The following is a 25686-nucleotide window of genomic DNA, read 5'->3' on the forward strand; positions in this document are numbered from 1 at the left end:
GAATTGTAATAAAGAGAAATAAATTCCTAAAAACAGTGAAAGAGAAGTAAAAGACAGAAACATATAGTAACTAAAGTTAAAATTTCCCTGCAGAGGTTCATGAAATGATGGGAGTTGGCAGAAAGACTCAGCAGTAAGTGGGAGAATTTATACTTCCTGACTTTAAAGCTTATTTAAAAAGTCACAGTGGTAAAAACAGCATGGTGCTGGCAGAAAGATCGACTCTTTGCTCAATGGAATTGAACTGAGAATTCAGAAATACATTCTCAGATCTATGGTCAATTGATTTTTGACAAGGCCCCCGAATCCTTGAAGTGGAACAGAATAGTCTCTTCAATAGTCTCTTTCAAAAACACTGAAAAAAGACCTTTACCTCACTCCTTATATAAAAAAATAACTCAAAATGGATCAAAGACCAAAATATAAGAGCCAGTGCCATGTAATTCCTAGAAGAAAATATAGGGGAACATCTGCAAGTGTAGTAATAGGAGGTAGCTTTATAGACCTTACACCCAAAGTAAAAGCAATGAAAGAAAAAAATAAAGAGAAGCTCCTCAAAATCAAATGGTTCTGTGGCTCAAAGGACTTTGTTAAAAAGGTGAAGAGGCAGCCAAATCAATGGTAGAAAATATTTGGAAAGCCTATATCTGATGAGGGTTTAGTATCTAGTTTATATAAAGAAATCCTACAATTCAACAACAAAAGAACAAAGAATCAAATTATAAAATGGGCAAAAGATATAAACAGACATTTTTCCAAAGATGAAACACAAATGACTAAAAAGCACATGTTGAGATGTTCATCTTCAGTAGCTATTAGGTAAATGTAAATCAAAACCAAAATGAGATATCATCTCACATCTATAAGAATGGCTGCCATTAAACAAACAGAAAATTACAAATGTTGGAGAGGCTGTGGAGAAATTGGGGCACTTATCAACTGCTGATGGGGATGGATGATGATAATGTCACTCTGTAAGACAGTTTGGGAGCTCCTCAAAAAATTAAATATCCAGCTACCCTATGATGTGACAGTTCCACTACTCAGTATATATATCCAGAAGATCTGGAAGAGCAATGACCCAAATAGATCATTGCTCATAGCAATATTATTCATGATTGCCAAAAGATGGAATCAACCTAAGTGTCCATCAAGAGATGAGTGTCCATCAACAGGCAAGTTGATAAACAAAATGTGGTACATACGTATGTTGTATATGCATACGATGGAATATTATGCAGTAGTAAGAAAGAATGAGGTCCTGAAGCATATGAAAATATAGATGAATGTTTAGGACATAATACTGAGTGAAATAAGCTAGACACAAAAGAATAGATACAGTATGACTTCTCTATTATGGACCCTTGGAATATGGAAACTCAGACTCTCAAAATGTAGAGTATACGGGACTAGAGACAGAAACTGGAGATGAGACAATAGTTACCTATTGTGTACAGACTTGTTAGTGAGGCTGAATTTAAATATATGGGAATGGATAGAGATGCTGGTAGTAAATTCGTGGGATAATAAATAATAGTGCTATATTGAAGGTAAAAATGATTGAAAGGTGTTGAAAAAGGTTGTTCAAAATCAGGTATCTCGCCAATTAGCACTACAAATATAAATAAACTCTTGCATGAACTACTTTAAAGTTCTGACATTTGAACAAAAGTTAATAGGGTGGTATATGGAAAAAACTATTGCATACTATGGACTATATTTAACAGGGGTGCTTTTAATATGGACTAATATTGACAGGAGTACGTCACTAGTACTACAACAAAAATATATGTAACTAATTGGGGGATATAAGAGTTACAGGATGTTTGGGGCTGTTTCTTTGGTATGGGTGTGTCTATCTATTACTTTTCTCCATGGAACAATGAAAATTGTCTAAAAATTAAGAGTGATGATTGCACAATTAAGTGAAGATACTGTAAGACATTGATTGCTTATTTTGGATAGAATATGTACTATGTGAATGTATCTCAACAAAATCTGAAGATTCAAAGTAAATAATAGAAATATTAAGTGCTAGAGAAAATGTAGAGATATGTATACCTATCAATGTTGGTAGTGCAACAGAAGGTGGCAGCACCTCTGGAGACAATGTAGCAGATCTGTAAGAGGCAATACAAAGGGTCACCGTATAATTAGACAATCCCTTTACTGGGATTATACTTGTAATAATTGGAAAGGACTCAAATAGAAATTTGCACACTGATGTTTATGACGGTATTATTCTTGATACTCAACAGATAGAGGTGGCCAAAGTTACATTGACTAAGAAGCATAATGGCAAAGTATGGTTTATACATATGGTGGAATATGATGTGACCACAGAAAGGAACAAAGTCATGAGGCATCCGATGAGGTGAATTCACCTAGAGGACAATGTTAGCAAAATAAGCCAGAAAGAAAAAGACTAATATTGATGGTCTCTTTAAAAAATACTTATAAGAATATTAAGGCCTAGGTTGTGAGCTCTCATAGCTGTCACATTTATTCCTGAGCCTTAAGTCTTATTTCTAAATTCTCAGATGCTGTGCTGTGTATAAATTTGTATTTCTCTGGAACTCTGGGTAACTGTGTGACATCTAAGACTCTGAGAGTTCTACAGCTCTGAAAGTTGGCATTACTCCATGCAACAGCTGTTAAAGAGGCTGAAAAAGAGATCAAACTTCAATTATACATAAGAATGAAGCTGATCTGGTTGGGAATAAGGTAAATCAGAATTCAAGTTAAAGGATTACATTGCCTTTGTAAACTCTACCCAGCATATGTGACCAAAGAAAGAGATTTTTATTTTGTCCAAAGCTTAAATTTTCTGTAGCACATAATCTAACTTAACCCATCTGCTCATTTAAACAACCTAAAAAAAAATGGAGCCTAGAATTGGGAATGCAGTCTTGTAATTCCATATAGCTTAATGTAATACACTCATACATTCCAGAGTGTGTTGGGTAGATAAAAGTATTGAGAAAGTTACTTGAGGGACTGAAGAAAAAATATGGAACTATTAAACCTCCCTCACCTGAGAAATTCCTGATACTCTCCCAAACATTAGGGTCTCCCCAGGTAATAGGCTAAGGCCTGGATCTTAAGTCTTGCTCTAATGAAATTTATTTCTGTAATGGGGAAGCAAAGCCTACCTATAATTATGCTTAAGAATTACTTCCAGAGATATCTTTTGTTGCTTAGATATGGCCACTCTCTCTCTAAGCCAACTAGGCAGGTGAATTTATTGCCCTCCCCTAGATATCTGACATGATTTCCAGGAGTATAAGTCTCCCTGGCAAGTGGGACATGACTCCCAGAATGAGCCTGGTTCTGTCATTGTGGTATCAACAATGCCTTCCTGACCAAAACATAATATAACAAATTAAGCTACCAATAGCTAAAAGAGTTCAAACAGAATCCACAGGGTATTCTAGAGGTTACTCTTATGTAAGCTTTCACTAGATATGGTAAATTGCCACATTATGCCAAACCCCAACCAACAGTATTCCTGGAAACCCTAAATAATACCCAGGGCTCTGAGACTCTATAAAAGTTTGACTCACTATGTATATTTTTCAGAAACTTAAAACTTCCAGATTATTCCTATGGCAGATAAGCCCTGAAACCCAGAGGCACCAGTCCCCCAAAGTATCAAACAATTGCATTCCCTTACCCCAAAATGTCAGCACCACTTTTCAACATGATGTTAGAATGGTCATTTCCCAAATACCCTGAAGACTGTGAGAAGAATCAAATGAGAGGGAGGCATTGTAACAGAGAAGACATATTTTAACAAATTATTGGGACTACCAAATCACAATGTTGATATTTCTTCTTATTCTTTCCATGTATTAAATCAGCTGGAAGGAAATACCTGATACAGTGGAATTAAAACACTTATTGTACTATGAAATTAACAAGTAATAACTACTTGTTAAACTGCATTTGAATTTTTATTGGTTTTCAGCATATATGTTATATCTCACAATAAAACATGTTTTTAAAAAGGGAGGAGTAGATTAACTGATCCTTGATAAACAAAAGAGGAGGAAGTACATCCCCACTAGACCTGCCCAATAAGCAAACAAAAGGCAGTCCTTCAGACTGAATGACAGTATATTGTACAGTGGATTGAAGAAGCATAAAGAAGTAAAGATGTCTGATAAAGGTAAACATAAGGGTAATTATAAATTCTGGCACCGTTGCATTGCATTTTTTGGTATGTAACTCTCCTTTTAATTCTTATAGGTTATAAAATGGAAATTCATTAAACGTAATGATAACACTATGGTTTTGACATATATGCATAAAAATATGTGCAGCAAGTACATAAAAATGGTGGTGGGATAAAAGAATATAGGAGCAAAGTTTGTGTATGCTACTGAAGTTAAGTTGGTATCAAATCCAATGTGATTGCTATAGATATGGGAAGTCAAATTTAAGGCCCATTGTATCCAGAAAGAAAATATCTGAAAAATTTGTATGTAAGGAAATGAGCAATTACACTACAAAAACAAATAAATATGAAAGTAGACATTATGAAGAAGTGGAGGTGGGAGGGAATAATTTATGAAGATCACATAACACAATAGCAGAAGAAATCCCTGTATTAATCCTAATTTCTTTAGATGAAAATGCATCTAATTTCCCATCAAAGGCAGAGATTTGCAGAATGGATAATAAAGTATGACCAATTTATATGCTGCTCACGAAAAACTCACCTTAAATTCAAAGACAAATTTGAAAGATGGGAAACAACTTTCCATGTAAACAATAACTAATAGAGAGCTTGAGAAACTTTAGAAAAATCAGATAAAATAGACTTTGGCCAAAAACTGTTGTGAAAGAAAATGAAGGACACATTGTCTCAATGAGGACAATTCAAAAAAGCGTAACAACCATGAAAACATGCATGCACCTAGAGTAATGCCCCAAAATATATGTAGCAGATATTGACATATTTGAAAGGAGTATTTAGCATTCTAGAGTAATAGTAAGGTACTTACATACACCACTTTGAATAATGGATAGAAAATCTTGTAAGAAAGTAAAAAAAGGAGATAGTACACTTGAGTTATACCATAAACCAACTAGACCTAAAAGAAAAATATAAGACACTACACTCAAAAGCAGCAGAATACACTTTCGTCTCTAGTGCAGGTAGTCATTATCCACAATAGACAATATGTCAGATCAGGAAAAATGTATCAATACACTTATAAATATTGTAATATATCTAATATAGCTTTTCTGACCATAAAAGCTACAAATCAATGACAGAGGAACTACTGAAAAATTCACAAATATGTGCAAATGAAGAAGAAATACTTAAAAATACCAATGGGTCAAAGAAGTAATCACAGGGAAATGATAAAATATCTTGAAGCAAATGAAACTTAAAGCACACAATACTAAAACAAATGGATGCAGCAATAATAGCACTGACAGGTAAATTTGTAGCTCTCAATTCTCAAATTATAATGAAAGAAATTTCTCAATTCAAAAACAACACAACTGAGGATTCAAGGAAAAGAAAAAACTAAAAGTGAGCATAAGGAACGAAATAGGAATAATTATACTGAAGATAATTGTAATAGAGAATTAAAACAAATAGAAAGAATCAGTGTAAGCAAAAGTTGCTTTTTGGAAAAAGATCAATAAAACAGACAAACCTTATTCTAGAATGACAGTAAAAAAGGAGAGTACATAAATAGTTAAAATAAAAAAAGAAAGGGGGGCATTACTGCCAACCCTTCAGAAATAATGAGTGATTTTAAAAGTATAGTGGGCACAATTGTACACCAATACATTAGATAAACTACATGAAATGGGAAAATCCTAGAAACATGAAAACTAATTATACTGACTAAAGAAGAAATAGAAGATATCAGCAGACCAATTAAATAAAATGAGGGGTGGGCCACAGTGGCTCAGCAGGCAAGAATGCTTGCCTGCCGTGCCTGAGGACCTGGGTTCGATTCCCAGTGCCTGCCCATGTGAAAAAAAAAAGCATTTAAAATATAATGAGACTGAACCAATAGACAAAAAGCTCCCAACAATGAAAATTCCAGGACCAGATGTTCTTACTGGTGAATTTTATGAAACATTCCAGGAAGAATGAACAAGAATCTTCTGCAAACATTTTCAAAAAAACTGAAGAGGATGGAACAGTTTTTAACTCATTGTATGAAGGCAGAATTATGGTAATCCATAGGCAACTAAGAATACCACAAGAAAATAACAGACTAATATCCATTATCAGTACAGATGCAAAAATCCTCAGCATAACAGTAACAAACTAAATACAACAGCACATTAAAATAATTATACACCATGATAGAAAGTGATTTATTCTATGTGTGCAAGAGTGTTTCACAGAGTGATTAAGATAATATACCACATTAATAAAGTTCAGGGAAATACCAGATTATCATTTCAATGCAGAAAATCTTCTTGACACAAACCAGTACACCTTCCTGATAAGAAAAATATGAAAATTAGGAATAGAAGAACTATATTTTTCATGTCGAGGGGTATATATGAAAACTCACCACTGACATACCTAATTGTGAATGACTGAACACAATCCTCCTGATATCAAAAACATGAAAAAGAAGCCCAATGTCAACATTTCTATTTAATATGGTACTGCAATTTCTAGTCAGATTATTTAGGCAAGAAAAACAATAGAAGTTATCTAAACTAGAAAGGAGAAGTAAAACAGTCCTTATTAACAAATAACATGACCCTATATATAGAAAATCCTAGAAAAAATGCACAACAAATTTGCTAGACCAAAATAAACAAATACAAGAAAATGGCAGGTTACAAAACCAATATGCAAAAATTAGTAGTATTTCCACACACTATTAATGAAAAATCTTGAGAGGCATTCAGGAAATCTATTTTTCTGCAGTAATAGCAATTTGTATCAAACATCTAGTAATAAACTTAATCAGGAATTGAAGGACTTATGTATAGAAAACTAAAAAATCTAAGACAACTTAAATAAATGGCAGGATATTGCATAGTCATGGATAAGAAGACTAAATATTGTTAAGATCTCAATTTTGTCAAAATTATTTACAGCTTCAATAAAAATAACAACAAATATTTTGCAAAATGGAAAATTCAATAATAAAAAATTCTATGGGGGGTGGGCCACAGTGGCTCAGCAGGCAAGAATGCTTGCCTGCCATGCCAGAGGACCCAGGTTCGATTCCCAGTGCCTGCCCATGTAAAGTAAAAAAAAATTCTATGGAAAAGTAAGGGCCATGAATTGCAAAAAAATATCTTGAAAAATAATAAAATTGGGGGAGTCACACTTTCTGATTTTAAAACTTATTAAAAGGTGTAGCAGTCAAGACAGATGGCTCTGACACAAGGTTACATACACAGGAAAACAAAATTGAATTTAGAGTTCATAAATAAAACTTATTTGTATGGCTTTTGATTTTTAACACAGGTGCCATGTCTACTCAGTGGGCAAAGAAGAGCATCTTTAACAAATGGTGCTGTGGTAACTAGATATCAATATAACAATGAATGAAATTGGGCCCACACTTTACATCATATGCAAACATTAAAACGAAATAAATATAGAAGCTACAATTATAAACCTCAGAAAAAAATGGAATAATCTACAGAACATTGTAGTAACCAATGTATTTTTTGTTACAACAGAAAAGCACAAGCAAAAAAAGTATAAATAGCGATGTTGGACACACAAAAATTAAAATATTTTGTGCATCATAAGACATTAAGAAAGTTTTAAAAGGCAACACGCAGAATGGGAAAAAAGTCTGTTGCAAATTATATAAATATATATATGGGTTTGATATCTACAATATAGAGAGACTCATGTAATTCAGGAACATAAAGAAAAAGAACCAAATTTTGAAAATAGTCAAAAGATTTGAAAAGATATTTCTGGAAATATGATAAATGCATAAAAGTTCATTAAAAACATGAAAAGCAAAACATCATTAGCCATTAAGGGTATGCAAATCAAGACCACAAAGAATTATCACTTCATGTGCCCTGAAATGATTATTTTTTAATGAAAAATAACAAGTGATTATGAGATGGTGGAGAAATCAGCAACCCTAATGCACAATTGCTGAGAATGTAACACATTGCAGCTGCTTTGGAAAACAATTTGCCACTTCTTCAAAATATTAATACAGAATTACCATGACTTCGTAATTCCACTTCTAGGAATATACCCCAAATATTGAACACAGTGACTCATACAGATATTATAGACAAATGTTCCCAGCAGCACTATTCATAATATCCAAGTTGTAGAAGAAATCAATGTATATGTTAATAGAATAATTGATACACAAATAGTCTAAATATACAATGAATTATTCAGCCACAACATGAAATTCTCATATGTGTTAGCAAATGAAGGAATCTGCAATCATGGGAGTAAAATAAGCAAAACACAGAAGGGAAAATATAATGCTTTACTTATATGAAATACCTAGAATAAGCAAATTCAGAGGGACAGAAATAAATTTAGGTTACCAGGGACTGGAGAGGGGGTGGGATGAAGAGTGATTGCTTAACTAACTGATAAGTGAGAGTGGGTTTGTGCAAATGTTTGGTAATGGTTGATAGTAATGGGAGTAAAAATTTAGAATGCAATTAATGCCTTTGAGATGTACAGATGAAAGTGGTACAGATGGGAAAAATTGCTTGGAATATATGTATTTTTCCACAGTAATTTTTTAATTAATTAGTGATAAAAATAGATTGCATGCACATACTAAAAACCATTACTATTACATTTTATTTTACATGATGTCAATCTTTAGATTCACTAAGATCCTGTACCTGATCTAAATCAATGCTTTAACTACCTGTTGAATTTGCCTAATATGTATATATATATATTTATTTTATTTAGGTGCATGGTCCAGGAATCAAATACAGGTCTCACGCATGGAAGTTGTGCATTCTACCACTGAACCCCGAATTTGCCTGATATTTAAATGAAATAATTTCCTCATGATTCTCACAATCTGTTTTAGTGTCACTGGAATTGCTGGTGCAGAATCTTTCATGAACTCGTTCTCCGTTCATTGAGAATTTTCTGACGAAAGTCTTATTTCCTTGAATCACTGCTGTTAGAGTAAAGAACACTGTTGAGTATTATTCCCAAAATGTATGTATAAAAAGTGTTTTGTAAGTATGGTGGAACAATACATAGTGCATGAAAATGTTTTTTTTAGAAATCATACCGTTCTACATATGCACTCAAAACTTTTGGTGGAATAATCCAGAAAAAAATAAATGTGACTTGAACGTGAAGAAGTAAAATGAAAACATGCTATCACAGCCTACATTTTCAAATAGCTTATCAGAGAAGGGAATGAGAAGTAAATAATGAAAAAGAGAAACAGGGCCTGGACTATATATTTGTTGCTTATTTTATGAACACAGAGGTAAAATCAATACATGGGTAATACTCATAGAGAGGTGAAGTTGACAAAATAAGAAAGTGTGTATAAGAGTGTACAAAGAGTAGGAGCAATGAGACTGGGCAAAAGAGCTAGAGGATTATGAGCCTCGGGTCAGACAACAGAGCACATCATGGGTGTTGTCAGATTCCAGCTGTGGACAGCTGTCTGAGAATCATGTGGAATGGAGGGCAAAGTCCCTGAAGGTGAAAAATGCAAAGAAATTGAGGCTGTGTCATGGTCAGGTTCATGTGTCAACTTGGCCAAGTTGTGTTACCTGTTTGTCCAGTTGGGCAAGTGCTGGCCTGTCTGTTGCAATGATGACATTTAATAGAATTAGATCATGATCATGTTGGCTGCATCCACAGCTGATTCCATTTGTAATCAACCAAAGGGGAGTGTCTTCTGTAATGAGTGATGCTTAACCTAATCATGGGAAGCCTTTTAAGGAGGATTCAGAAGAAACAGGCTATTTCTGTTTCGGCTGGTGAGCCTCTCCTATGGAGTTCATCCAGACAATCCATCGGAATCCTCGGCTTCACAGCCTGTCCTGCAGATTTTTGTTTCTGCGTTCCCATGATCATGTGAGACACTTTTATAAATTTTATATTTGCGAGTGTTCCCTGTTGATTCTGTTTCTCTAGAGAACCCTAACCAATACATCTTGATACCAGGAGAGGTTCTTAAGAAACAGAACCTTAAAAATGGGTTTTTATGAATGATTTTCTACTCTGACTTGACTCCAAGGCACTAAGGACTCTGATTCCCATAATCAGAATGACACTCCCAATCCATGGAGTGAGTTGGCAAAAGAGATAGTCAAAATATCACCATTAGACTCTCCTAATGCTTCACTTGTACCAAGCCAGGCTCTGGGGGATAATATTTTTGACACCTTTACAGAGTTTTGTAGAAATAAGAGGTATAGAGACATTGGCTGGTTGTTGTTAGATACACTGGCTAAATTGAGGAGTGAAAGAGATGAGCTTAAGGCTTCAAACAAGAAGTTTAAGCAACGTTTGACAGATTTAAACATTTCTATGAGTATTCTGAAGGAAAATCTTATTTCCTGTAGCCATAGACTTGAGGTCTCTGAAAATCAGAGCCAGAATCTTATCATTAGAGTAGGAACTTTACAACTTAAACTGAAATCTCAATCTTGCATGGTGTCTGCTGTTAAAGTGAGGTCATTGATTGAAAAGGAGTGGGACCCTGAAAAATGGGATGGTGACATTTGGATTGGTAATGATGTCAGGGATGAGGTTGAAACCCTTGATCATGCTGAGTCTTCCCTAGACAACCCTGTTAAAGTTTTCCCTGAGGACATAACCATGCCACCTCCAGCCTGCCTTGAGGAGTTGGCCACCCAACCTCCTCCTGAAGGGATTAGCCCTAGAATGATTAATCCTGTTTCACCAGATGAAACTGCAAATGAATGCCCTGAAGCAAATGGCTTGGAAGCTATTTCTAAATCTTTTTATGACCCACCCCGACCACCCCTCATTTCTTCCAGACCTATAACTAGACTAAAGTCCCAACAGGCCCCTAAAGCTGAGGTACAAATTATCACGCATGAGGAGGTACGTTATATTCCAAAAGAACTGTGTGAGTTTTCCAATTTATATAGACAGAAGTCGGGGGAATACGCGTGGCAATGAATTTTAAGGGTGTGGGATAATGGTGGGAGGAATATAAGGCTGGATCAGGCTGAATTTATTGATATGAGCCCACTAAGCAGAGATTCTGCCTTCAATGTTATAGCTTGAGCAGTTAGAAAAGGTATTAACAGTTTGTTTGGATGGTTGGTTGAAACATAGATCAAAAGGTGGCCAACATTACCTGAGGTTGAAATGCCAGAACTGCCCTGGTATAATGTAGATGAGGGGATCCAAAGGCTTAGAGAGATTGGAATGTTAGAGGGGATTTATCATGCAAAGCCTGCTCTTACATCCCAGGAATGTCCGGAGGATACACCTTTTACCAGAACAGTGAGAAATAAATTTGCAAGACTAGCACCACCATCCCTAAAGAGCCCTGTGATTTCACTTCTCTGTATGTCAGATATTACTGCAGGAACTGTTGTCACAGAGCTGGAATCCTTAAACACAATGGGGATGACAGGATCCTGAGTTGGCAGAAGCCAGGTGGCAGCACTTAATTGCCAAAGACAGGGTAGACATGGCTATTATAATAGACAAGAAACTCAAAGCAGGCGTCAAAATTATATGACTCACAGAGATTTGTGGCATTGACTTGGGGTACCTAGAAATACACTAGAAGGGCAGTCTACTAAATTCTTGTTCAAACTGTGTAAACAAGAGTTCTAGGTCAAGTGAACAGAAGTCTAACCTGAATTACAAAAACACAGAGTCACAGCCCCTTAATCAATTTCCAGACTTGAAACAGTTTACAGCTGCAGAGCCCCTTGAATGAAGGGGAGGCCAGGTCCTTTTGGGGGAGAAAGCTGTTACACTGCCACAAATTTATGCTGTTAATCTTCCTCCAAGCCAAGGAGATCAAAGGCCTTTTACCAGGGTAACTGTGCACTGGGGAAAAGGAAATGATCAGATATTTCAGGGATTATTAGACACTGGTTCAGAAGTGACATTAATTCCAAGGGACCTAAAACATCACTCTGGTCCACCAGTCAGAGTGTGGGCTTATGGAGGCCAGTTGATCAATGAAGGTTTGATCACAGTGGGTCCAGTGGGCCCCCAGCCCCATCCTGTAGTTATTTCCCCAGTTCCAGAATGTATGTATAGACATACTGAGCAACTGGCAGAATCCCCACATTGGCTCCCTAACTCAATGCAGTGAGGGCTATTATAGTGGGAAAGGGCAGTAGAAGCCACTAGAACTGCCCCTACCAAGCAAAATAGTAAATCAGAAGCAATACCAGATTCCTGAAGGGGTTGCAAAGATTACTGCCACTCTTAAGGACTGGAAGGATACACGGGTGGTGATTCCCAACACATCCCCATTCAACTCTCCTATTTGGCCTGTGCAGAAAACAGATGGGTCTTGGAGGATGACAGTGGATTGTCATAAGCTCAACCAGGTGGTAACTCCAATTGCAGCTGCTGTTCCAGATGTGGTATCATTGCTTGAGCAAATCAATACATCCCCTCATACCTGGTGTGCAGTTATTGATCTGGCAAATGCTTTTTTCTCAATAGCTGTTAGTAAGGACCACCAGAAACAGTTTGCTTTCAGCTGGCAAGATCAGCAATATACTTTTACTCTCCTACCTCAGGGGTATATCAACTCTCCAGCCCTATGTCATAATCTTGTCTGCAGAGACCATAATCGTTTCTCCCTCTCACAAGAAACCACATTGGTCCATTATATTGATGATATCATGTTGATTAGACCTAGTGAGAAAGAAGTAGCAACTACTCTAGATTTACTGCCAAGGCATTTGCATGTCAGAGGATGAGAGATAAATCCAACACAAATACAGGGGCCTTCCACCTCAGTGAAATTTCTAAGCATCCAGTGGTGTGGGGCATGTCAAGATACTCCTACCAAGATGCAGGAAAAGTTGCTGCATCTGGCCCCTCCTATGACCAAAAAAGAGGCACAATGCTTAGTTGGTCTTTTTGGATTTTGGTGACAACATATTCCTCATTTGGGTGTGCTACTCAGCCCATTTATCGAGTGACCAGAAAAGCTGCTAGTTTTGAGTGGGGACCTGAACAAGAGGAGGCTCTGCAACAGGTCCAGGCTACTGTACAAGCTGCTTTGCCTCTTGGGCCATAATGATCTAGCAGATCCAATGGTGCTGGAAGTGTCAGTGACAAATAGAGATTCTGTCTGGAGCCTTTGGCAGGATGCTATAGAAGAATCACAATGCAGATCCTTAGGATTTTGGAGCAAAGCCTTACCATCTGCTGCAGATAACTTCTCTCCTTTTGAGAAACAGCTTTTGGCCTGCTACTGGGCCTTGGTAGAGATTGAACCCTTAACAATGGGCCACCCAGTTCCCATGAGACCTGAGGTGCCTATCATGAGCTGGGTGTTGTCTGACTTACCAAACCATAAAGCTGGGCATGCTCAGTAGCACTCTATTGTAAAATAGAAATGGTATATATGAGATAGAGCCAGAGCAGGTCCTGAAGGCACAAGTAAGTTACATGAAGAAGTGGCCCAAATGCCCATGGTCTCCACTCCTGCCACATTACGTTCTCTCTCCCAGACCAGAGCTATGGCCTCTTGGAGTTCCTTACAGTGAATTGACTGAGGAAGAGAAAACTTGGGCCTGGTTTACAGATGGTTCACCATGATATGCAGGTGCCACCTGAAAGTGGACAACTGCAGCACTACAACCATTTTCTGGGGTATCCTTGAAGTACAGTGGTGAGGGGAAATCCTCCCAGTGGGCAGAACTTCGAACAGTGATTTGGTTGCTCATTTTGGTTGGAAGGAAAACTGGCCAGAGGTGCATTTGTATACTGACTCATGGGCTGTTGCTAATGGTTTGGCTAGATGGTCAGGGACTTGGAAAGACGATAAGTGGAAAATTGGTGACAAACGGGAAGGAGTATGTGGATAGACCTTTCTGAGTGGGCTAAAAACATGAAGATATTTGTGTCCCATGTGAATGCACACCAGAAGGTGACTTCAGCAGAGGAAGGTTTTAATAATCTAGTGGGTAAGATGACCTGTTCTGTGGATACCAGTCAGCCTCTTTCCCCAGAAACTCCTGTCCTTGCCCAGGGGGCTCATGAACAAAGTGGTCATGGTGGTAAGGATGGAGGTTATGCATGGGCTCAGCAACATGGACTTCCACTCACCAAGGCTGACCTGGCTACAGCCACTGCTGAGTGCCCAATCTGCCAGCAGCAGAGACCCACACTCAGCCCCTAATGTGGCACCATTCCCTGAGGTGACCAGCCAGCTACACGGTGGCACGTTTATTACATTAGATCACTGCCTTCACAGAAGGTGCAGTGATTTGTTCTAACTGGAACAGACACATACTGTGGATATTGGTTTGCTTTCCCTTCAAGCAATGCTCCTGCCCAAACTGCCATCCATGGGCTTACAGAATGCCTTATCCATCGTCATGTATTCCACATAGCATTGCTTCGGATCAAGGAACATACTTCACAGCAAATGAAGTGCAGGAATGGCCACATGTTCATGGAATTCTCTGGTCTTACCATGTTCCCCATCATCCAGAAGCAGCTGGATTGATAGAACGGTGGAATGGCCTTTTGAAAACTCTATTATGGTGCCAACTAGGTGGCAATATCTTGAAAGGCTGGGTAAATGTTCTCAAGGAAACTGTATATGCTCTGAATTAGCATACACTGTATGATGCTGTTTCTCCCATAGCCAGGACCAATGGGTCCAGGAACCAAGGGGTGGAATGGGTGTGGTACCGCTCACTATTATACCTAGTGACCCACTAGGAAGATTTTTGTTTCCTGTCTTTGCGATCCTGAGCTCTGCTGGTCTCCAAGTTTTAGTTCCAAAATGGGGAGTGCTTCCTCCAGGAGAAACAATAATGATTCCACTGAACTAGAAGTTGAGACTGCCACCTGGCCACTTTGGGCTACTTATGCCACTGGATCAACAAGCCAAGAAGGGGATTACATAATTGTCTGGGGTGATTGACCTTGACTATCAGGATGAAGTAGGACTGCCACCTCATAATGGAGGTAAAGAAGTGTTTTCTTGGAATATAGGTCCTCCCCTTTGCTATTGACATGAGTTAAATTATGCCAGTGCCAGGGTTCTTGGACAGGAGAGACTAATTTATCTATTACATCATTTGTGAAGGAAAATTGGAATGTGATCTAATGTGAGTAATGAATAGAGAATGAGAGTGAGACTGTATATGTTGCTGTAATTGATGAAATAAGTCAGATAATTCTTCCTGGAGTATAATAACAGCTGTTTTGATAAATATAAACGATTGTTGAACATATTCTGAATCAGTGACTATATTGATAGGATGTTGGTATAAGGATAATACCTTAACCACACCTGTAAGCTCTGTTTTTCTTGCAGATGTATACAAGGTTTGCCAACTTTCTGTTTTGTCAGAAGAATGATATGCAGCCTTATCATTACTACTACTGTCTGTAAAAAATGTTAATGCATTAGATATGGGTTCCGATTTTATAATTTTTGGAATTATCCATTTAGTACATTTTAAGAATTGAAATAATTTATAATGATTATCTATAATTCCCTGAAAATCACTTAAACAAATTTGCCATTGCATATTTTCCATATATAAAAGTTCAATTTCTGTTTTTAAGAGGTTTAATATTATGGAAGCAGGATCTTGCCTTATGAGTTGATGCATACAACATCTTCCTTTTTGAATTGTTTCAATTATTTTATCGAGGTATGCTTTGAGTCTTTTGTGAGAATAATTAGGTAAAAAAAAATCCATTCTAGTATCCCATCTTGCTATAATATTCCAGTTGGTGAATATAAGGTAAAAATAATCAGTAAACATACTGGTTCATTAAACTGTATTCTGGTTAATTGGCCGGTAGAGACTCGATCTCCTACTAATTGTAATTCTTGTAGTGCTGCAAGACTTAATTGTCTAGGACTGCATAAATCCAAATCTTCTTGTAATGTACTAAATAAATTATATAACATGTAGTTAGGGACTCCCAGATAGGGTCGAACCCAATTAATATGTCCTAGTTGTTTCTGAAAATCATTCAATGTGTGCAAGCAATCTTTTTGTATTAGTATTTTTTGAGGGATAATTTTTTGTTCTTCAATTTTCATTCCTAAGTACAAGAAAGGATATTGAGTCTGAAGTTTTTCAGGGGCAATTTTAAGCCCATATTGTGATAATAAAACTAATAATTCTTTGAAGACCTGATCTGAAGTAGTTTGGGATGCATGGGCTAATAAAATATCAACCATGTAATGTATGACAAGGGCTGTTGGAAATTTAATGTGTAATTGTCCTAATGGCTTATGAACATACATTTGACAAACAGTAGGGCTATTCATAATCCCTTGCAGAAGTACACACCCTTGAAACCTTTGTATAGGTCTTTGATTATTAGTAGATGGGACAAAGAATGCAAATTTTTCTCTACCTTTTGGATGTAAGGGAATAGTGAAAAAACATTCTTTTAAATCAGTAGTTATTAATTTCCAATCTTTGGGTATCATAGTTGGTTGAGGGATTCCTGGTTGTAGAGCCCCCATTGGCTGCATTACCTTGTTTACTGCTCTTAAATCAGTAAGCATTCTCCATTTACCAGATTTTTTCTTTATAACAAATGCAGGTGAATTCCAAGGACTTATTGAAGGCTCAATATGTCCTTCTTTTAATTGTTCATTTACTAATTCTTGCAGAGCATGTAGCTTTTCTTTTTTAAGGGCCATTGATCTATGCATATAGGTTTTCCAGTTTTCCAAGTGATAGGAATTGCCATGCTCTGAAAGGTATCAATGGCCCCTAAGATGAATTTGAGGATGCTGAAGGATAACCCAATTCCCTTCTATCATTAGCTTGCCTAGTGTAGGATATTTCATTTTGAAAAACACATGCTTTGCCTTTTCAGATATGGCAGGGATATGTCCATATACTCCCCCTTGACTTAATAAGTCCTTACCCCATAAATTAATGCCCACTTTGGCCACATATGGTTGAAGTTTTCATTTCTGGCCCTCAAGGCCTAATACAATGAACTCAGTTGTACTCTGATATACATCAGTTATAGTGCTGACTTCTGTAAATAAAATCGGCACCTTTTGTAAAGACCAAGATTGTGGTCAAAATTTTTTTAGCTAAAATGGTGACATCATCTCTGGTATCTACTAATCCTAAAAAATATTTTTCCATTAATAGTAACAGTAATTTCAGGGCAGTCATCTCCTATAAAAGTTTGTCAACAATATTGTTTCCAGTGTATCCAAAGCCTCCTTCCCTTTGTATTGATAATGCATCAGGCTTATTGTATGGTAGTAAAAGTAATTGAGCTATTCTTTGTCCATTATAACTTGAAAAAGATTTATTTGATTGAGCCATAACTTTAATTTCTTGTTTATAGTCACTGTCTATCAATCCAATTTTAATTAACAGCCCTTGTAATGTAAGACTACTTCTTCCAATAATAAACCGAACCGTGTTTTCTGGAATAGGGCCACAAACTCCTGTAGAAATTAAAGACACTCCCAATTCAGAGTTAAAGTGATTGTTTCAGCTGAAGGCAAGTCAACTGCTGCACTTCCCTTTGTAGCTGCTTTTAGTTCTGTGACTGGGATGCATGCCACTGGCTGTTGCTGACTAGCATGGCTAGAGAGCTGCTCATGAGGGTCCTGAGCTAAGGCTGCAGCTCTGTTTCATGACATAATTGGCTGCCCATTTTTATGGAGTTTAGAATGACATTCATTAGCCCAATGAAACCCTTTTTGACAAATAGGACATTTTTTTACTAGGCCCTGGTTATTGCTGCAACTTTTTATTTTAACAGGGAGAACCCTACACTCATTTTGAAAGTGCCTGCTTTTGCCACATTTATAACAATTTCCTTTTCTCTGCTGTAAATTATTAAGTCTCATGGCTGCTGCGAGTTAGAGAAATTTGGTGAGAAGGCGAATCGATATCCTGACAAGCTCTAATATAATCTTGAAGATTGTCGCCAGCAGCTTTAATAGGACAAATTGCCTTTTTACACTCAGAATTTGCATTATCAAAGGCTAGCGTAAGCAAACTTAAATCTTTATCTTCAGGAATTTGGACAGTTTTTGGACAGCATCCTTAAGTCGAGCCACAAATTTAGCATATGGTTCTGTATTGCCTTGAATGATTTTTCCAAAAGAGACTGTAGGAGACCGAGGAGAGGCAATCTTTCTCCAGGCACTTAGACAAGTATTACAAGCTTGTGTAATAGCTTGATCATCATACTGCAATTGTCTTTGAAATTCAGTCCAGTTCCTGTTAATTGTTCAGCGGTAATAGGGATAGGTGGTTGTTGATTAGCATTCCAAGGAGTCTTTTGCATGGCTTCATCAGGCCACCAAGTTTTAAACTGTAAGTACTCAGCTGAACCTAAAACAGTGCCGGCTAACATCTCCCAGTTCCAAGGAATCAGTCTATCTGCCTGGGACATTCCTTGAACAAGTCCAGTAGTGAAAGGGGAATTTTCTCCATATTGGGCACAGGCTTGTTTTAAATCTTTTAACAGTTTGAAAGGAATAGGCTCATGCTCAAAATTCATTCCTCCCTGAGGATGTTGAGCATCTGGAGGAATCTGAGTTATGGTTACAGGACAGACCTAGAGTAACTGCACAGCTTCTAAATCACCCTGCTGTGATCCCTGGAGTAAAGATTTCATGATAACCGAATTATGAGATTTTTTATAACCGGAAAAATTACCAGATGGAGATTTATTCAAAAAAGGATTAGTGGCTGGAGGAGCTGTGGGAATCAATGTAGATGACTCTTTTAAATTAAAATTTTGTACACTAAGTCCAGAAAAACTAATAGCTTCAGTGTTATGGAATTTAGAAAAATCAGCGGGATCAACTCCCACTCCTATACTAGTAAAGGAATTATATTTTGTCCCTTTGATAAATCTGAGGAATAAGCCTGTTTTAGACTCATTTGAATTCTCTTTTGGATCTGACTCACTATCAGGTGGAAAAACACACTCTTTTTTCTCACTAAGATGCACCCCAACAGCATCTGTTTGTTCTGGTTTCCTAGAAAATATGGTAAATTCATCATTTTCAACTGACTGCAGTGGGTCGAGAGCTGCAGTGATCTGATAACACAGTAGATAAAGGAAAAGTTTCACCCTTTTGATAGACTCGTCGTAATGCCTTCATAACCAATTTCCACTGCTTTAAGTTTAGAACATTCTTACCTTCAGGTTCAAACCAACAACAATGCTTTTGTATTAATTCAAAAAGACTCAATAATTGTGACATTTTTACTGAAACTCCTACAGATTGCAACAAAGTTTTTAACGCATGTACATACTCCTCCATTCGCCCGCTATGATTTCCCATTACCCTGATGCTACAAAGAAATTAAAAAATTACTTTAAAAGACATACGACAATGACCTAGCTCTGTTTGCATGGCAAATCCTCAGCGTGGCGAATCCTCAGTGTCCGGAGACACGCAGTTTGCGTGGCGAATCCTCAGCGTGGCGAATCCTCAGTGTCCGGAGACACGCAGTTTGCGTGGCGAATCCTCAGCGTGGCGAATCCTCAGTGTCCGGAGACACGCAGTTTGCGTGGCGAATCCTCAGCATGGCGAATCCTCAGTGTCCGGAGACACGCAATTTCCTTGGATACTTTAACACCAAAGCGGAGTAGTCCTTAGGGGCCCTTCTTGGTTGCCATCTGTTGGCCGCAGCTATGACCCTAAGGAATGTTAAAGTAAAATGAGAGAGAAAGGGATCAGGGGATCTGGAGTCATCAGTCTTCAGACAAGTTTATTTCAGGCAGGTGCACAATTTATATACTGGTAAGAACTATGATAAATATTGTTTGCGTACAAAAGCTAAGAAGCGTATAGTGCAAAAACATGATGAAATAAATACTTCTAAGGTTAGAATGTTCTTTTCCTTTAAGCAAGTCTTTTCCACACGTCATTGTGCTTTATCTACACATCTAAGTTTCTATTGAAGTTTCATGCTCTCAAAACTATGCCTTCACTTTTGCATAGTTTATGAACCTTGTGTTTGCACAAGGTTTATGCATTTCCTCATAGTTTATGAGTTGTTTTGCAAGCTTTAGGTTAAACATTAACCTTTTAACTCCTACAGACATAAAAAATTTTCGAACAACATTTAAGAAATATCACATTTTTGTTCATCATATTTTAGGTGGTAAATATTATGTGGGTCCCCATAAATTAAAGAATATTAATTTATCATGAAACTAAAAATGTGCTTTAAGATATTTCTATTTTCCCCAGGTAACCGATTAATGAAACACACATCTCAATCTTTAATCAGAGACTTCCAGGCATTTCTCTTTTTAATGTACAGGATGCAAGATTTTTCCCTCTGTATTTGTAAGATAGAGATTCTTCTACATACAATACGATTATGGAGGTTAGTTTAGTGTTTCAGATATATGACCACAAACAGTGGGACTCCCAGAGGCTGGGTATTTTTACAGCATGAAAGACAACATTGGACAGAAGAATTAAGATATACTGAGAAACACACACAATCTAAATTCACAGCATAATTATTAGAAAATTTTGGTGATAATAAGGAGAAAGAGGAAACTATTATCAAAACAACTAGTAATTATCCATTAGCAATTATTTTAGGAAAGTTTAACCTGACAAAACAAATGACATAATTAAAGGCCCAGGACAGAGGTCCCTGAGGACACTCTTCGGGTGTGCCCAAGGCTCCAATCGCACATGGTGGGATTTCTCACGCACCTCCGCTCTTAAGGAGCGTAACTCATATAGCCACTCCTGGGTTGGGGAATTGAAAATAAAATGACGCAGGAAATTTGTGAGAAAGTGGAAATCACTTGCCTGAAGAAACAGTTGATTGCCTTTTTCAAGGCCCAATCACAATATACCTCAGGCATCTTAGAATATGGAATCAGTACAGTGCATAAATATTAATCCTAAGGCATTTTTGTCATAAGGGAAGCAAATGACATGGAAAAGCAGAGTTGCTAGAAATGGGCAGACTGTCATGTGTGCTTTTAATTCCTGTTTATTATTCATAATATATGGGAATGATATAATACAATAGTTCTAATATCCAAAAAGCCCACATATTTCTGATAGGTGTTCTGAAAAGTCAGTTTGCATGTGTTCACCATTTGGTCCCACTTGAGAATCTACACTGTCTTACCACAGCACAAATTCAAACTCATAGCATGTCATTCAAGATATAAAATCTTTTTCTAGGTATAGGCAGCATTTCCCCCTGTAGGCAACCTATGAAATTTTCAAAATGCATATCAACCTGATGTGCTGGGATTTTAAAGTCTGACACCCCTGCATGGTTTTAAAGTCTGACATCTCTGCACATTGCCTGGACCCAACAGTGGATCAGGAAAGGTAAGCTCTGCATCCCATTTCCTTTAGGAAAACTTGAACTCTCCTTTTGTAGCCTTGACTGTGATAATGATGTGTGGGCAAACCTGAAGCAGCTGTGTTTATTTAAACAGGATGGAATAAATTTGCAGTTAGAAACAAAACAACATACATTTCAGATGGAACAAATCATGCACATGAAAAATACACCAATTTTATTTCTTCTCTTTATGAAAGGGAGGGCAAGTATAGAAAGTGGAGTAGGAAATTCCTCTGGTGACCAAAGGATAGACCTGGGCTTCTCAGCTTCCAGGTCACCTCGCCATTGTGTCCTACCATTTCATTTATGCCACCGAGTCTCTGCAGGTCCTACGAGAACCTGGAGCTGCCTTTCTGGTCAGCCTACAGAACAAAGTCAGAGAAAGTTCCTACTTCAGTGAAAATGGGGAACTGCAGTCATAAAAATAGAAATTCTTTATTAGCAGTCTAGCAAGTGGACAAAAAAGATGAAGTAACTGTTTTCTAGATGCTCTCCTGCAAACAAGGGACATGTATTGTTTTATCAGAATGGTGAGAAAGTAATACTTTATTAAAAACCATTGCATTTTATATTGCTAATGAAAACAGTAATTCAGATGGTTGAGGAGATGAGTCTGAGGAGTACCTCTTTAGCTTAACTGAGGATTAGAGTGACAGATAATGTCCACAAATTTTCTAATCTATATTACAGAACATGTTCAAACTGAGAGGTTTGAAGTGTGTGCTATTCTCAGATTGATGGGTTATGTTGTCTGTTTAAGCAATACAATAGAAAGGATCCACCTCAAATTGAAATTCATCTAATGCATCCTCATATATATGCTTTTCAAAATGCCTGATCCCTTTGATACTTTAAATTGATGTCTTGTCATAGAATGCAGAAATAACCCAATAAGGTCCTACTTTATTGTTTCTATAAAATGTTTCCATTTTATTATCCTTGTTCTTTAAGATAAATTCAAATTGTTATTAAAGTCTGCTTCCTCCAACTTCTTGGTCAGATTTGGGGACAATCTTAACATGCAGTCTTGTCCCAGGGTCAATAATGGAAATCTTTATTCATGAAAAATATATTCCCATTTGGTTAGCTGATACAGTTTTTCCTTTTGTTCTCCTAGTTCTGTATAACACATGGGGAGACGAAATGAGTCCTCTCTGCTGGGTTTTACCTTCCTTGGACTCTTCCCAGGATCAAGGCATGTTGGCTTCCTCATCTGCACCATTCTCCTGGTCTACATTGTCACCATCACAGGAAACACCATCCTGCTCCTCCTCATCTCTCTGGATCCGCGGTTCCACAGCCCCATGTACTTCCTGCTCGGCCAGTTGTCCCTCATGGACATCTCCTCATCTCCACCACTGTCCCCAAGATGCTGAACAACTAATTCTCGGGGATAGTAGGTATTTCCAACATTAGCTGTGTGACTGAGGTCTATTTTCATTCTGTCCTTATGAGCAGTGAATGCATTCTACTCACATTGATGGCCTATGATTGATACGTGTCTATTTGTAACCCTTCAAGATAGGTAAACATGAATTCTGAAGTTTGTCTGCAGATGGCCATTATTTCCTGGGTAGGGGGCACACTTAATGCCATAGTGCAAAAGACATACACCATGCAGTTTCCCGGATGTGGCTCTCGAGAAGTCCACCATTTCTTCTGTGAACTAGAGGCAATCCTCAAGTTGTCGTGTGAGGACACTTCAATTTATGAGAAAGTAGTGTTTGTAACTGGACTCATATTGGTCCTTACCCCCTTTGGACACATTCTCTCCTGTGACATTTTTATGTTCCTCAGTGTTCTCAACTTAAATTCTACCAACACAAAGCATAAAGCTCTAGTGACCTGCTCTTCCCATCTGATGGTGGTGGTTCTCCACTTTGGTCCAATCATGTTCACCTACATGATTTCCAGAGCTTTGCACACCTCAGAGCAAGATAAGGGTCTCTCTGTCTTCTGTACTGTCCTCACCCTTGTGCTGAACCCACTCATATATAGCCTCAGGAACAAGGAGGTGGGAAGGGCTCTAAAGAAAGCTCTAGGTAAATTCAAATTGCAAAGCAAGATAGTACTTTTGGGAATTTCTGACCACATAGTGATTCTAGAAACAATTGCCAGCCATCAAATACATGATTTTTTTTTTGTGGATAAGGGCATATTTATTGTTATAAATTTTAAACTTAGTCTGCATCTGCATTATGAAATTACTGTTTTTTTATCTCATTAAATGGAAATATAATTTGGTCCATGTTTCAAAAAATATAATACAACTTATTAAATTTATTCTGTCCATTATTAAATGCTACAATGATTGGCAAATACCTACATTAACAGTATTTAACTTGATTTACTTATAATCAGTTAGACATAATGTTAGTCCATCATAGTATGTCTATGTGTTTCTTCTACTCTCTTTTTCTCATCTGAAAATATCAATGATCATAGTCTGGTATACTCAAGTCCAATAAAATTTGCTTCAACTAGATAATGAAGTAGACAATGACATGATCTTTCAGGATATAAGTTTTTATTTGGATAGAATTTGTATTCAAAAGTAAAATAAATATTTACAATTTTGCACTTTTTCACAATACAATTCACTATTCAAATATAAGTGTCTATTTATGGTTAGTTAATACTGAGGAACAGGAACCCAAGTAACATCCCATTACTCATGAACTTCCGCCTTTCTTACTATGCAAAAACTTGCATGTCCTTAAAAAGCTGGAGAAAGTATTATCAGAAGGTGAACAGAATGTTACAGGGAATAGCCAACGTTTTACCTTGATTTCTCATTGTTTCCTAATGTCATCAGACCTGATACATCTCTTAGAAATTGAGAATAATAGTCAGTACTACTAACATATCTATTATTCCGTATCCAAGCTGTATATAGCATATTTGTTTGTTTTTGTGTCTACTGCCAAATTTCCCTTTAAATAATTTTAATAGCAATGGCTGTGATAAATGATAATTTAATGATAGTGGGAAGAAATATTGATATTTTCTCTTTAATGGAAAGCTGGTGTGTGTATAAATATGTAGTTGGCAATTCCCCATTTAAACTTTATAGTGTATATCCTTATAATGATATATCTAATCATAAGTACAAGTGAGCAAAAGCAAGCCACTCCTGTAGATTGAGTATAATTTGGGATGTAAGTGGTGAAACATCTGAAAATGAGTGAGAATTTCTGTTGAAATCATGGAGTTCATTAATTTGTTATATATTTTTGGGTGGATTCTCTGTCACAGCAGATCCTATTCCAAACGCAAATGCTCTGGTGCTTTATTTGGAAGATACATTCTGGGAGCAGAGAGAAAGGCTGCATTGAACAAACCAGCCAGTTGAAGAATAATAGCCATTATAATGATGTGTTTTCCTTGTCATTGCTGTGGGGGTTGATCTCACAGAGGAATTTCTGAGGAACAAATTCAACGCCTCTGAGAATACCCCATTAATCTATAGGGAGAATATTTATCTATAGGGTCCCATTTCTCTCTAATTGAAGTTTACTGCAATAAATTTAATATCTTATATTTAGTTTCCTATATTTAAACTGTTCATTTGTGCATGATGTATACGAGCCCAGATCTTAGACGTGTTAAAAAAAAAAAAAAAACAGAGGTAAAAATTGAAACATGGGTAGCACACATTTGAGATGAAATAATTTTAGGGGAAAATAAATTAAGATTGCAGAGAAAAGTCCATTGAAACAAGGCTGGATTTTGTGCAGAGGATTAGATGGTCTGGGTCACATCATCAGAGGTTTCTGGCAAGTTCTTCTCTTCCCTGCTCTGATCTATTCTTGCCTTCCATAAATCCTATCTTGCCACCCTATATTCCAGAGGATGCCCAGCCACAAATCTACAAAAAACTTGACAGGACCAAGTAAGGATGAAGTAATGTCCCCGATGACACAACTGAACACATGGTCCTGGGTGATCTTCATTATTCCTCTTCAAACACCAGCGTCACTTTCATTCACCACTAGCCACAATGTCTGGAGGTCCAAGATTATGACTGCATTCTCTGTCCATCGGGATGGGGAGTCCAAAGAGACTAGACAAAATCACAGATTCAATTCCACGTGTCCTTTACTATAATCCTGGAAAGCTAGAAGAAGAAACCTTTATCCATAGATGCAGTAAGGGACAGTAAACAAAATTTAC

At 37.2% G+C, this 25686-nt stretch overlaps 1 pseudogene; it reads left to right on the forward strand.

The window, feature by feature from the left end:
• Positions 1–22643: 22643 nt before the first annotated feature.
• LOC143664771 (olfactory receptor 2M2-like) lies at positions 22644–25409 on the forward strand (annotated as a pseudogene).
• Positions 25410–25686: the final 277 nt, after the last annotated feature.

The sequence above is a fragment of the Tamandua tetradactyla genome, chromosome 20, assembly GCF_023851605.1.
Source record: "Tamandua tetradactyla isolate mTamTet1 chromosome 20, mTamTet1.pri, whole genome shotgun sequence".
Lineage (NCBI taxonomy): Eukaryota > Metazoa > Chordata > Mammalia > Pilosa > Myrmecophagidae > Tamandua > Tamandua tetradactyla.